The sequence below is a fragment of the Haemaphysalis longicornis genome, unplaced genomic scaffold (assembly GCF_048455015.1).
Source record: "Haemaphysalis longicornis isolate Haplotype H1 unplaced genomic scaffold, Haemaphysalis longicornis Haplotype H1 scaffold_11, whole genome shotgun sequence".
In the NCBI taxonomy this organism is placed as follows: Eukaryota; Metazoa; Arthropoda; class Arachnida; order Ixodida; family Ixodidae; genus Haemaphysalis; species Haemaphysalis longicornis.
Window position 1 is genome coordinate 20,041,962 of NW_027526214.1, and position 14,643 is coordinate 20,056,604.

General features: G+C 49.9%; 5 non-coding genes across 5 annotated transcripts; all 5 read right to left on the reverse strand.

Annotated features, from left to right (window-relative positions):
- Positions 1-1,231: 1,231 nt before the first annotated feature.
- On the reverse strand, positions 1,232-1,304 carry Trnat-agu (transfer RNA threonine (anticodon AGU)). Its single transcript has one exon. It is a non-coding gene; the product is annotated as a tRNA-Thr (tRNA).
- Positions 1,305-2,160: 856 nt separating this feature from the next.
- Trnat-agu (transfer RNA threonine (anticodon AGU)) lies at positions 2,161-2,233 on the reverse strand. The gene has a single exon. It is a non-coding gene; the product is annotated as a tRNA-Thr (tRNA).
- Positions 2,234-3,081: 848 nt separating this feature from the next.
- On the reverse strand, positions 3,082-3,154 carry Trnal-aag (transfer RNA leucine (anticodon AAG)). The gene has a single exon. It is a non-coding gene; the product is annotated as a tRNA-Leu (tRNA).
- A 3,829-nt stretch (positions 3,155-6,983) lies between these two features.
- Trnat-agu (transfer RNA threonine (anticodon AGU)) lies at positions 6,984-7,056 on the reverse strand. Its single transcript has one exon. It is a non-coding gene; the product is annotated as a tRNA-Thr (tRNA).
- Positions 7,057-10,678: 3,622 nt separating this feature from the next.
- Trnat-agu (transfer RNA threonine (anticodon AGU)) lies at positions 10,679-10,751 on the reverse strand. Its single transcript has one exon. It is a non-coding gene; the product is annotated as a tRNA-Thr (tRNA).
- Positions 10,752-14,643: the final 3,892 nt, after the last annotated feature.

The following is a 14,643-nucleotide window of genomic DNA, read 5'->3' on the forward strand; positions in this document are numbered from 1 at the left end:
GACTACTCGGGGTGAAGGGGACCTTTTTTTACCCCCGGGTCGTGAATCGAGTGTCTATGACAGGTCGAGAGTAGTCGACCAGCATTGAACAATGTTAAGCTCCCTTTGGCACCAAGACTGCCAGAACAGAGGCCCTCGCTAAGCATGTAGCGAATCAAAAAATGGGAAATGAGGGGCTCCTTGAAATAAGACAGAAAATTAGGGCTGGCAGTCAAGAAAACCTCGGAAGCAAAGGGGAGCTTGTAGTCGGTCATAGAAAGAGATGAAGAATTTTTTGAGTCCAAAAGAAAGTGGTGAAAAAATGCCCGCAGGGGGGTATCTGAACCCACGACCTCCAGAATACTGGTCTGGTGCGATAACAACTACGCTACCGGCGGGGCTGTTTCCCTAGCACTTTCTCGGGTTTTTGTGTTAAGGTATGTTTTTGTTTCCTGCACTTGGGGGTGGGTAGCCAGCGCCACTTGGACTACTCGGGGTGACTTCTTTTTAACTCCCGGGCCGTGACTCGAGTGTCCACGACATGTCGAGAGTGGTCGACCAGCGTTGAACCCCCTTAGGCTCCCTTTGTCGCCAAGATTGCTAGAACAGAGGCATTCGTTAAGCATGTAGCGAATCAGAAAATGGGAAAGGAGGGGCTCTGTGAAATAAGACAGAAAATAAGGGCTGACAGTAAAAAAACCTCGGAAAGCAAAGGGGAGGTTGTAGTGGTTCATAGAAACAGATGAAGAATTTTTTGAGTCGAAAAGAAAGGGGTGAAAAAATGCCCGCCGGGTGGGATCCGAACCCACGTTCTCCAGAATACCGGTCTGGTGCGATAACCACTATGCTACCAGTGGGGCTGTTTCCCCCAGAACTTTCTCGGGTATTTATGTGAAGGTATTTTTTTGTTTCCTGTACTTGGGGGGGGGGTAGCCAGTGCTACTCGGACTACTCGGGGTGAAGGGGACCTATTTTAAACCCCCGGGTCGTGAGTCGAGTTTCTACGACATGTCGAGAGTAGTCGACCAGCGTTGAACCTTCTTAAGCTCCGTTTGGCACCAAGACTGCCAGAACAGAGGCCCTCGCTAAGAATGTAGCCAATCAAAAAATGGGAAATGAGGGGCTCCGTGAAATAAGACAGAAAATAAGGGCTGGCAGTCAAAAAAACCTCGGAAGCAAAGGGGAGCTTGTAGTGGGGTCATAGAAAGAGATGAAGAATTTTTTGAGTCGAAAAGAAACATGTGAAAAAATGCCCGCAGGGTGGGATCTGAACCCACGACCTCCAGAATACTGGTCTGGTGCAATAACCACTATGCTACCAGCGGGGCTGTTTCGCCAGAACTTTCTCGGGTATTTGTGTTAAGGTATTTTTTGTTTCCAGCACTTGGGGGTGGTAGCCAGCGCCACTGGGACTACTCGGGGTGAAGGGGACCTTCTTTTTAATCCCCGGTTCGTGACTCGAGTGTGTACGACATGTCGAGAGTAGTTGACCAGCGTTGAACCCTCTTAAGCTCCCTTTGGCACCAAGTCTGCCAGAACAGAGGCCCTCGCTAAGCATGTATCGAATCAAAAAATGGGAAATGAGGGGCTCCGTGAAATAAGACAGAAAATAAGGGCTGACAGTCAAGAAAACCTCGGAAAGCAAAGGGGAGGTTGTAGTGGGTCATAGAAACAGATGTAGAATTTTTTGAGTCGAAAAGAAAGTGGTGAAAAAATGCCCGCCGGGTGGGATCCGAACCCACGACCTCCAGAATACCAGTGTGGTGCGATAACCACTGCGCTAGCGGCGGAGCTTTTCCCCAGCACTTTCCTCGGGTATTTGTGTTAATGTATTTTTTTTGTTTCCGGCACTTGGGGGTGGTAGCCAGCGCCACTCGGACTACTCGGAGTGAAGGGGACCTTCTTTTTAACCCCCGGGGTCGTGAGTCGAGTCTCTACGAGATGTCGAGAGTAGTCGACCAGCGTTAAACCCTCCCAAGCTCCCTTTGGCACCAAGACTGCCAGAACAGAGGCCCTCGCTAAGCATGTAGCGAATCAGAAAATGGGAAATGAGGGGCTCGGTGAAATAAGACAGAAAATAAGGGCTGGCAGTCAAGAAAACCTCGGAAAGCAAAGGGAGCTTGTAGTGGGTCATAGAAAGAGATGAATTTTTTGAGTCCAAAAGAAATTAGTGAAAAAATGCCCGCCGGGTGGGATCCGAACCCACGACCTCCAGAATACTGGTCTGGTGCGATAACCACTACGCTACCGGCGGGGCTGTTTCCCCCAGCACTTTCTCGGGTATTTATGTTAAGGTATTTTTTGTTTCCTGCACTTGGGGTGGTATCCAGCGCCACTTGGGCTACTCGGGGTGACTTCTTTTTAACTCACGGGGCCGTGACTCGAGTGTCTACGACATGTCGAGAGTTGTCGACCAGCGTTGAACATCCTTAGGCTCCCTTTGGCGCCAAGATTGCTAGAACAGAGGCCTTCGTTAAGCATGTAGCAAATCAAAAAATGGGAAATGAGGGGCTCCGTGAAATAAGACAGAAAATAAGGGCTGACAGTCAAGAAAACCTCGGAAAGAAAGGGGAGGTTGTAGAGGGTCATTAAGAGATGAAGAATTTTTTTAGTCCAAAAGAAAGAGGTGAAAAAATGCCCGCCAGGTGGGATCCGAACCCACGACCTCCAGAATACCGGTCTGGTGCAATAACCACTGCGCTAGCGGCCGGACTGTTTCCCGCAGCACTTTCTCGGGTATTTGTGTTAAGGCATTTTTTTGTCTCCGGCACTTGGGGGTGGTAGCCAGCGCCACTCGGACTACTCGGGGTGAAGGGGACCTTCTCTTTACCCCCGGGTCGTGTCGCGAGTGTCTACGACATGTCGAGAGTAGTCGACCAGCATTGAACAATGTTAAGCCCCTTTGGCACCAAGACTGCCAGAACAGAGGCCCTCGCTAAGCATGTAGGGAATCAGAAAATGGGAAATGAGGGGCTCCGTGAAATGAGACAGAAAATAAGCGCTGGCAGTCAAGAAAACTTCGGAAAGCAAAGGGGAGGTTGTAGTGGGTCATAGAAACAGATGAAGAATTTTTTGAGTGGATAAGAAAGTGGTGAAAAAATGCCCGCCGGGTGGGATACGAACCCACGCTCTCCAGAATCTTGGTCTGGTGCGAAAACCACTACGCTACCGGCGGGGCTGTTTCCCCAGCACTTTCTCGGGTTTTGTTGTAATGTATTTTTTTGTTTCCGGCACTTGGGGGTGGTAGCCAGGGCCACTCGGACTACTCGGAGTGAAAGGGACCTTCTTTTTAACCCCCGGGTCGTGACTCGAGAGTATACGACATGTCGAGAGTAGTCGACCAGCATTGAACAATGTTAAGCTCCCTTTGGCACCAAGACTTCCAGAACAGAGGCCCTCGCTAAGCATGTAGGGAATCAGAAAATGGGAAATGAGGGGCTCCGTGAAATGAGACAGAAACTAAGCGCTGGCAGTCAAGAAAACCTCGGAAAGAAAGGGGAGGTTGTAGTGGGTCATAGAAAGAGATGAAGAATTTTTTCAGTCCAAAAGAAAGAGGTGAAAAAATGCCCGCCGGGTGGGATCCGAACCCACGATCTCCAGAATACCGGTCTGGTGAGATAACCACTGCGCTAGCGGCGGGGCCGTTTCCCCAGCACTTTCTCAGGTATTTGTATTAATGTATTTTTTTGTTTCCGGCACTTGGGGGTGGTAGCCAGCGCCACTCGTACTACTCGGGGTGAAGGGGACCTTCTTTTTAACCCCCGGGTCGTGACTCGAGTGTCTACGACATGTCGAGAGTAGACGACCAGCATTGAACAATGTTAAGCTCCGTTTCGCACCAAGACTGCCAGAACAGAGGCCCTCGCTAAGCATGTAGCGAATCAAAAAATGGGAAATGAGGGGCTCCGTGAAATAAGACAGAAAATAAGGGCTGGCAGTCAAGATAACCTCGGAAGCAAAGGGGAGCTTGTAGTGGGTCATAGAAAGAAAAGAAGAATTTTTTCAGTCGAAAAGAAAGAGGTGAAAAAATGCCCGCCGGCTGGGATCCGAACCCACGACCTCCAGAATACCGGTCTGGTGCGATAACCACTGCGCTTGCGGCGGGGCTGTTTCCCCAGCACTTTCTCGGGTATTTGTTGTAATGTATTTTTTTGTTTCCGGCACTTGGGGGTGGTAGCCAGCGCCACTTGGACTACTCGGCGTGACTTTCACTCCCGGGCCGTGACTCGAGTGTCTACGACATGTCGAGAGTGGTCGACCAGCGTTGAACATCCTTAAGCTCCCTTTGGCACCAAGACTGCCAGAACAGAGGCCCTCGCTAAGCATGTTGCGAATCAGAAATTGGGAAATGACGGGCTCCGTGAAATAACAAAGAAAATAAGGGCTGACAGTCAAGAAAACCTCGGAAAGCAAAGGGGAGGTTGTAGTATATCATAGAAACAGATGAAGAATTTTTTTAGTCGAAAAGAAAGTGGTGAAAAAATGCCCGCCGGGAGGGATCCGAACCCACGTTCCCCAGAACACCGGTCTGGTGCGATAACCACTGCGCCAGCGGCAGGGCTATTTCCGCAGCACTTTCTCGGGTATATGTGTTAAGGTATTTTTTTGTTTCCTGTACTTAGGGAGGGGGGTAGCCAGTGCCACTCGGACAACTTGGGGTGAAAAAAACCTGCTTTTTAACCCCCGGGTCGTGAGTCGAGTCTCTACGACATGTCGAGAGTAGTCGCCCAGCGTTGAACCCTCTCAAGATCCCTTTGGCACCAAGACTTCCAGAAGCGAGGCCCTCGCTAAGCATGTAGCGAATCAGACAATGGGAAAAGAGGGGCTCCGTGAAATAAGACAGAAAATAAGGACTGGCATTCAAGAAAACCTCGGAAAGCAATCGGGAGGTTGTAGTGGGTCAGAGAAAGAAATGAATTTTTTTAGTCCAAAAGAAACTGGTGAAAAAATGCCCGCAGGGTGGGATCTGAACCCACGACCTCCAGAATACTGGTCTGTTGCGATAACCACTACGCTATCGGCGGGGCTGTTTCCCCAGCACTTTCTCGGGTTTTTGTGTTAAGGTATGTTTTTGTTTCCTCCACTTGAGGGTGGTACCCAGCGCCACTCGGACTAATCGGGGTGAAGGGGACATTTTTTTTAACTCCCGGGCCGTGACTCGAGTGTCCACGACATGTCGAGAGTGGTCGACCAGCGTTGAACCCCCTTAGGCTCCCTTTGGCGCCAAGATTGCTAGTACAGAGGCCTTCGTTAAGCATGTAGCGAATCAGAAAATGGGAAATGAGGGGCTCCGAGAAATAAGACAGAAAATAAGGGCTGACAGTCAAGAAAACCTCGGAAAGCAAAGGGGAGGTTGCAGTGGGTCATAAAAACAGATGAAGAATTTTTTGAGTCGAAAAGAAAGTGGTGAAAAAATGCCCGCCGGGTGGGATCCGAACCCACGTTCTCCAGAATACCGGTCTGGTGCGATAACCACTTTGCTAGCAGCGGGGCTGTTTCCCCAGAACTTTCTCGGGTATTTATGTGAAGGTAGTTTTTTGTTTCCTGCACCTGAGGGTGGTAGGCAGCGCCACTCGGACTACTCGGGGTGAAGGGGACATTTTTTGTAACCCCCGGGTCGTGACAAGAGTTTATACGACATGTCGAGAGTAGTCTACCAGCTTTGAACCCTCTTAAGCTCCGTTTGGCACCAAGACTGCCAGAACAGAGGCCCTCGCTAAGCATGTAGCGAATCAAAAAATGGGAAATGAGGGGCTCCGGGAAATAAGACAGAAAATAAGGGCTGGCAGTCAAGAAAACCTTGGAAGCAAAGGGGAGCTTGTAGTGGGTCATAGAAAGAGATGGAGTAGTCTACCAGCGTTGAATCCTCTAAAGCTACGTTTGGAACCAAGACTGCCAGAACAGAGGCCCTCGCTAAGCATGTAGCGAATCAAAAAATGGGAAATGAGGGGCTCCGTGAAATAAGACAGAAAATAAGGGCTGGCAGTCAAGAAAACCTTGGAAGCAAAGGGGAGCTTGTAGTGGGTCATAGAAAGAGATGAAGAATTTTTTGAGTCGGAAAGAAGCAGGTGAAAAAATGCCCACCGGGTGGGATCCGAACCCACGACCTCCAGAATACCGGTCTGGTGCGATAACCACTGCGCTTGCGGCGGGGCTGTTTCCCCAGCACTTTCTCGGGTATTTGTTGTAATGTATTTTTTTGTTTCCGGCACTTGGGGGTGGTAGCCAGCGCCACTTGGACTACTCGGGGTGACTTCTTTTTCACTCCCGGGCCGTGACCCGAGTGTCTACGACATGTCGAGAGTGGTCGACCAGCGTTGAACATCCTTAAGCTCCCTTTGGCACCAAGACTGCCAGAACAGAGGCCCTCGCTAAGCATGTTGCGAATCAGAAATTGGGAAATGACGGGCTCCGTGAAATAACAAAGAAAATAAGGGCTGACAGTCAAGAAAACCTCGGAAAGCAAAGGGGAGGTTTTAGTATGTCATAGAAACAGATGAAGAATTTTTTGAGTCGAAAAGAAAGTGGTGAAAAAATGCCCGCCGGGTGCGATCCGAACCCACGTTCCCCAGAACACCGGTCTGGTGCGATAACCACTGCGCCAGCGGCAGGGCTATTTCCGCAGCACTTTCTCGGGTATATGTGTTAAGGTATTTTTTTGTTTCCTGTACTTAGGGGGGGGGGTAGCCAGTGCCACTCGGACTACTTGGGGTGAAAAAAACCTTCTTTTTAACCCCCGGGTCGTGAGTCGAGTCTCTACGACATGTCGAGAGTAGTCGCCCAGCGTTGAACCCTCTCAAGCTCCCTTTGGCACCAAGACTTCCAGAACCGAGGCCCTCGCTAAGCATGTAGCGAATCAGACAATGGGAAAAGAGGGGCTCCGTGAAATAAGACAGAAAATAAGGACTGGCATTCAAGAAAACCTCGGAAAGCAATCGGGAGGTTGTAGTGTTTCAGAGAAAGAAATGAATTTTTTTAGTCCAAAAGAAACTGGTGAAAAAATGCCCGCAGGGTGGGATCTGAACCCACGACCTCCAGAATACTGGTCTGGTGCGATAACCACTACGCTACCGGCGGGGCTGTTTCCCCAGCACTTTCTCGGGTATTTGTTGTAATGTATTTTTTTGTTTCCGGCACTTGGGGGTGGTAGCCAGCGCCACTTGGACTACTCGGGGTGACTTCTTTTTCACTCCCGGGCCGTGACTCGAGTGTCTACGACATGTCGAGAGTGGTCGACCAGCGTTGAACATCCTTAAGCTCCCTTTGGCACCAAGACTGCCAGAACAGAGGCCCTCGCTAAGCATGTTGCGAATCAGAAATTGGGAAATGACGGGCTCCGTGAAATAAGACAGAAAATAAGGGCTGACAGTCAAGAAAACCTCGGAAAGAAAGGGGAGGTGGTAGAGGGTCATTAAGAGATGAAGAATTTTTTTAGTCCAAAAGAAAGAGGTGAAAAAATGCCCGCCAGGTGGGATCCGAACCCACGACCTCCAGAATACCGGTCTGGTGCAATAACCACTGCGCTAGCGGCCGGACTGTTTCCCCAGCACTTTCTCGGGTATTTGTGTTAAGGCATTTTTTTTGTCTCCGGCACTTGGGGGTGGTAGCCAGCGCCACTCGGACTACTCGGGGTGAAGGGGACCTTCTCTTTACCCCCGGGTCGTGTCGCGAGTGTCTACGACATGTCGAGAGTAGTCGACCAGCATTGAACAATGTTAAGCTCCCTTTGGCACCAAGACTGCCAGAACAGAGGCCCTCGCTAAGCATGTAGGGAATCAGAAAATGGGAAATGAGGGGCTCCGTGAAATGAGACAGAAACTAAGCGCTGGCAGTCAAGAAAACCTCGGAAAGAAAGGGGAGGTTGTAGTGGGTCATAGAAAGAGAAGAAGAATTTTTTGAGTCGAAAAAAAAGTGGTGAAAAATGCCCGCCGGGTGGGATACGAACTCACGCTCTCCAGAATACCGGTCTGGTGCGAAAACCACTACGCTACCGGCGGGGCTGTTTCCCCAGCACTTTCTCGGGTATTTATGTTAAGGTATTTTTTGTTTTTTGCACTTGGGGGTGGTAGCCAGCGCCACTTGGACTACTCGGGGTGACTTCTGTTTAACTCCCGGGCCGTGACTCGAGTGTCTACGACATGTTGAGAGTGGTCGACCAGCGTTGAACATCTTTAAGCTCCCTTTGGTGCCAATATTGCTAGAATAGAGGCCTTCGTTAAGCATGTAGCGAATCAGAAAATGGGAAATGAGGGGCTCCGTGAAATAAGAAAGAAAATAAGGGCTGACAGTCAAGAAAACCTCGGAAGCAAAGGGAAGCTTGAGGTGGGTCATAGAAAGAGATGAAGAATTTTTTCAGTCCAAAAGAAAGAGGTGAAAAAATGCCCGCCGGGCGGGATCCGAACCCACGACCTCCAGAATACCGGTCTGGTGAGATAACCACTGCGCTAGCGGCGGGGCTGTTTCCCCAGCACTTTCTCAGGTATTTGTGTTAATGTATTTTTTTGTTTCCGGCACTTGGGGGTGGTAGCCAGCGCCACTCGTACTACTCGGGGTGAAGGGGACCTTCTTTTTAACCCCCGGGTCGTGACTCGAGTGTCTACGACATGTCGAGAGTAGACGACCAGCATTGAACAATGTTAAGCTCCGTTTCGCACCAAGACTGCCAGAACAGAGGCCCTCGCTAAGCATGTAGCGAATCAGACAATGGGAAAAGAGGGGCTCCGTGAAATAAGACAGAAAATAAGGACTGGCATTCAAGAAAACCTCGGAAAGCAATCGGGAGGTTGTAGTGGGTCAGAGAAAGAAATGAATTTTTTTAGTCCAAAAGAAACTGGTGAAAAAATGCCCGCAGGGTGGGATCTGAACCCACGACCTCCAGAATACTGGTCTGTTGCGATAACCACTACGCTATCGGCGGGGCTGTTTCCCCAGCACTTTCTCGGGTTTTTGTGTTAAGGTATGTTTTTGTTTCCTCCACTTGAGGGTGGTACCCAGCGCCACTCGGACTAATCGGGGTGAAGGGGACATTTTTTTTAACTCCCGGGCCGTGACTCGAGTGTCCACGACATGTCGAGAGTGGTCGACCAGCGTTGAACCCCCTTAGGCTCCCTTTGGCGCCAAGATTGCTAGTACAGAGGCCTTCGTTAAGCATGTAGCGAATCAGAAAATGGGAAATGAGGGGCTCCGAGAAATAAGACAGAAAATAAGGGCTGACAGTCAAGAAAACCTCGGAAAGCAAAGGGGAGGTTGTAGTGGGTCATAAAAACAGATGAAGAATTTTTTGAGTCGAAAAGAAAGTGGTGAAAAAATGCCCGCCGGGTGGGATCCGAACCCACGTTCTCCAGAATACCGGTCTGGTGCGATAACCACTTTGCTAGCAGCGGGGCTGTTTCCCCAGAACTTTCTCGGGTATTTATGTGAAGGTAGTTTTTTGTTTCCTGCACCTGAGGGTGGTAGGCAGCGCCACTCGGACTACTCGGGGTGAAGGGGACATTTTTTGTAACCCCCGGGTCGTGACAAGAGTTTATACGACATGTCGAGAGTAGTCTACCAGCTTTGAACCCTCTTAAGCTCCGTTTGGCACCAAGACTGCCAGAACAGAGGCCCTCGCTAAGCATGTAGCGAATCAAAAAATGGGAAATGAGGGGCTCCGTGAAATAAGACAGAAAATAAGGGCTGGCAGTCAAGAAAACCTTGGAAGCAAAGGGGAGCTTGTAGTGGGTCATAGAAAGAGATGAAGAATTTTTTGAGTCGGAAAGAAGCAGGTGAAAAAATGCCCACCGGGTGGGATCCGAACCCACGACCTCCAGAATACCGGTCTGGTGCGATAACCACTGCGCTTGCGGCGGGGCTGTTTCCCCAGCACTTTCTCGGGTATTTGTTGTAATGTATTTTTTTGTTTCCGGCACTTGGGGGTGGTAGCCAGCGCCACTTGGACTACTCGGGGTGACTTCTTTTTCACTCCCGGGCCGTGACTCGAGTGTCTACGACATGTCGAGAGTGGTCGACCAGCGTTGAACATCCTTAAGCTCCCTTTGGCACCAAGACTGCCAGAACAGAGGCCCTCGCTAAGCATGTTGCGAATCAGAAATTGGGAAATGACGGGCTCCGTGAAATAACAAAGAAAATAAGGGCTGACAGTCAAGAAAACCTCGGAAAGCAAAGGGGAGGTTTTAGTATGTCATAGAAACAGATGAAGAATTTTTTGAGTCGAAAAGAAAGTGGTGAAAAAATGCCCGCCGGGTGCGATCCGAACCCACGTTCCCCAGAACACCGGTCTGGTGCGATAACCACTGCGCCAGCGGCAGGGCTATTTCCGCAGCACTTTCTCGGGTATATGTGTTAAGGTATTTTTTTGTTTCCTGTACTTAGGGGGGGGGTAGCCAGTGCCACTCGGACTACTTGGGGTGAAAAAAACCTTCTTTTTAACCCCCGGGTCGTGAGTCGAGTCTCTACGACATGTCGAGAGTAGTCGCCCAGCGTTGAACCCTCTCAAGCTCCCTTTGGCACCAAGACTTCCAGAACCGAGGCCCTCGCTAAGCATGTAGCGAATCAGACAATGGGAAAAGAGGGGCTCCGTGAAATAAGACAGAAAATAAGGACTGGCATTCAAGAAAACCTCGGAAAGCAATCGGGAGGTTGTAGTGTTTCAGAGAAAGAAATGAATTTTTTTAGTCCAAAAGAAACTGGTGAAAAAATGCCCGCAGGGTGGGATCTGAACCCACGACCTCCAGAATACTGGTCTGGTGCGATAACCACTACGCTACCGGCGGGGCTGTTTCCCCAGCACTTTCTCGGGTATTTGTTGTAATGTATTTTTTTGTTTCCGGCACTTGGGGGTGGTAGCCAGCGCCACTTGGACTACTCGGGGTGACTTCTTTTTCACTCCCGGGCCGTGACTCGAGTGTCTACGACATGTCGAGAGTGGTCGACCAGCGTTGAACATCCTTAAGCTCCCTTTGGCACCAAGACTGCCAGAACAGAGGCCCTCGCTAAGCATGTTGCGAATCAGAAATTGGGAAATGACGGGCTCCGTGAAATAAGACAGAAAATAAGGGCTGACAGTCAAGAAAACCTCGGAAAGAAAGGGGAGGTGGTAGAGGGTCATTAAGAGATGAAGAATTTTTTTAGTCCAAAAGAAAGAGGTGAAAAAATGCCCGCCAGGTGGGATCCGAACCCACGACCTCCAGAATACCGGTCTGGTGCAATAACCACTGCGCTAGCGGCCGGACTGTTTCCCCAGTACTTTCTCGGGTATTTGTGTTAAGGCATTTTTTTTGTCTCCGGCACTTGGGGGTGGTAGCCAGCGCCACTCGGACTACTCGGGGTGAAGGGGACCTTCTCTTTACCCCCGGGTCGTGTCGCGAGTGTCTACGACATGTCGAGAGTAGTCGACCAGCATTGAACAATGTTAAGCTCCCTTTGGCACCAAGACTGCCAGAACAGAGGCCCTCGCTAAGCATGTAGGGAATCAGAAAATGGGAAATGAGGGGCTCCGTGAAATGAGACAGAAACTAAGCGCTGGCAGTCAAGAAAACCTCGGAAAGAAAGGGGAGGTTGTAGTGGGTCATAGAAAGAGAAGAAGAATTTTTTGAGTCGAAAAAAAAGTGGTGAAAAATGCCCGCCGGGTGGGATACGAACTCACGCTCTCCAGAATACCGGTCTGGTGCGAAAACCACTACGCTACCGGCGGGGCTGTTTCCCCAGCACTTTCTCGGGTATTTATGTTAAGGTATTTTTTGTTTTTTGCACTTGGGGGTGGTAGCCAGCGCCACTTGGACTACTCGGGGTGACTTCTGTTTAACTCCCGGGCCGTGACTCGAGTGTCTACGACATGTTGAGAGTGGTCGACCAGCGTTGAACATCTTTAAGCTCCCTTTGGTGCCAATATTGCTAGAATAGAGGCCTTCGTTAAGCATGTAGCGAATCAGAAAATGGGAAATGAGGGGCTCCGTGAAATAAGAAAGAAAATAAGGGCTGACAGTCAAGAAAACCTCGGAAGCAAAGGGAAGCTTGAGGTGGGTCATAGAAAGAGATGAAGAATTTTTTCAGTCCAAAAGAAAGAGGTGAAAAAATGCCCGCCGGGCGGGATCCGAACCCACGACCTCCAGAATACCGGTCTGGTGAGATAACCACTGCGCTAGCGGCGGGGCTGTTTCCCCAGCACTTTCTCAGGTATTTGTGTTAATGTATTTTTTTGTTTCCGGCACTTGGGGGTGGTAGCCAGCGCCACTCCTACTACTCGGGGTGAAGGGGACCTTCTTTTTAACCCCCGGGTCGTGACTCGAGTGTCTACGACATGTCGAGAGTAGACGACCAGCATTGAACAATGTTAAGCTCCGTTTCGCACCAAGACTGCCAGAACAGAGGCCCTCGCTAAGCATGTAGCGAATCAAAAAATGGGAAATGAGGGGCTCCGTGAAATAAGACAGAAAATAAGGGCTGGCAGTCAAGATAACCTCGGAAGCAAAGGGGAGCTTGTAGTGGGTCATAGAAAGAGAAGAAGAATTTTTTCAGTCGAAAAGAAAGAGGTGAAAAAATGCCCGCCGGCTGGGATCCGAACCCACGACCTCCAGAATACCGGTCTGGTGCGATAACCACTGCGCTTGCGGCGGGGCTGTTTCCCCAGCACTTTCTCGGGTATTTGTTGTAATGTATTTTTTTGTTTCCGGCACTTGGGGGTGGTAGCCAGCGCCACTTGGACTACTCGGGGTGACTTCTTTTTCACTCCCGGGCCGTGACTCGAGTGTCTACGACATGTCGAGAGTGGTCGACCAGCGTTGAACATCCTTAAGCTCCCTTTGGCACCAAGACTGCCAGAACAGAGGCCCTCGCTAAGCATGTTGCGAATCAGAAATTGGGAAATGACGGGCTCCGTGAAATAACAAAGAAAATAAGGGCTGACAGTCAAGAAAACCTCGGAAAGCAAAGGGGAGGTTGTAGTATATCATAGAAACAGATGAAGAATTTTTTTAGTCGAAAAGAAAGTGGTGAAAAAATGCCCGCCGGGAGGGATCCGAACCCACGTTCCCCAGAACACCGGTCTGGTGCGATAACCACTGCGCCAGCGGCAGGGCTATTTCCGCAGCACTTTCTCGGGTATATGTGTTAAGGTATTTTTTTGTTTCCTGTACTTAGGGAGGGGGGTAGCCAGTGCCACTCGGACAACTTGGGGTGAAAAAAACCTGCTTTTTAACCCCCGGGTCGTGAGTCGAGTCTCTACGACATGTCGAGAGTAGTCGCCCAGCGTTGAACCCTCTCAAGCTCCCTTTGGCACCAAGACTTCCAGAAGCGAGGCCCTCGCTAAGCATGTAGCGAATCAGACAATGGGAAAAGAGGGGCTCCGTGAAATAAGACAGAAAATAAGGACTGGCATTCAAGAAAACCTCGGAAAGCAATCGGGAGGTTGTAGTGGGTCAGAGAAAGAAATGAATTTTTTTAGTCCAAAAGAAACTGGTGAAAAAATGCCCGCAGGGTGGGATCTGAACCCACGACCTCCAGAATACTGGTCTGGTGCGATAACCACTACGCTATCGGCGGGGCTGTTTCCCCAGCACTTTCTCGGGTTTTTGTGTTAAGGTATGTTTTTGTTTCCTCCACTTTAGGGGGGGTACCCAGCGCCACTCGGACTAATCGGGGTGAAGGGGACATTTTTTTTAACTCCCGGGCCGTGACTCGAGTGTCCACGACATGTCGAGAGTGGTCGACCAGCGTTGAACCCCCTTAGGCTCCCTTTGGCGCCAAGATTGCTAGTACAGAGGCCTTCGTTAAGCATGTAGCGAATCAGAAAATGGGAAATGAGGGGCTCCGAGAAATAAGACAGAAAATAAGGGCTGACAGTCAAGAAAACCTCGGAAAGCAAAGGGGAGGTTGTAGTGGGTCATAAAAACAGATGAAGAATTTTTTGAGTCGAAAAGAAAGTGGTGAAAAAATGCCCGCCGGATGGGATCCGAACCCACGTTCTCCAGAATACCGGTCTGGTGCGATAACCACTTTGCTAGCAGCGGGGCTGTTTCCCCAGAACTTTCTCGGGTATTTATGTGAAGGTAGTTTTTTGTTTCCTGCACCTGAGGGTGGTAGGCAGCGCCACTCGGACTACTCGGGGTGAAGGGGACATTTTTTGTAACCCCCGGGTCGTGACTCGAGTTTATACGACATGTCGAGAGTAGTCTACCAGCTTTGAACCCTCTTAAGCTCCGTTTGGCACCAAGACTGCCAGAACAGAGGCCCTCGCTAAGCATGTAGCGTATCAAAAAATGGGAAATGAGGGGCTCCGGGAAATAAGACAGAAAATAAGGGCTGGCAGTCAAGAAAACCTTGGAAGCAAAGGGGAGCTTGTAGTGGGTCATAGAAAGAGATTGAGTAGTCTACCAGCGTTGAATCCTCTTAAGCTCCGTTTGGAACCAAGACTGCCAGAACAGAGGCCCTCGCTAAGCATGTAGCGAATCAAAAAATGGGAAATGAGGGGCTCCGTGAAATAAGACAGAAAATAAGGGCTGGCAGTCAAGAAAACCTTCGAAGCAAAGGGGAGCTTGTAGTGGGTCATAGAAGGAGATGAAGAATTTTTTGAGTCGGAAAGAAGCAGGTGAAAAAATGCCCACCGGGTGGGATCCGAACCAAACGACCTCCAGAATACCGGTCTGGTGCGATAACCACTGCGCTTGC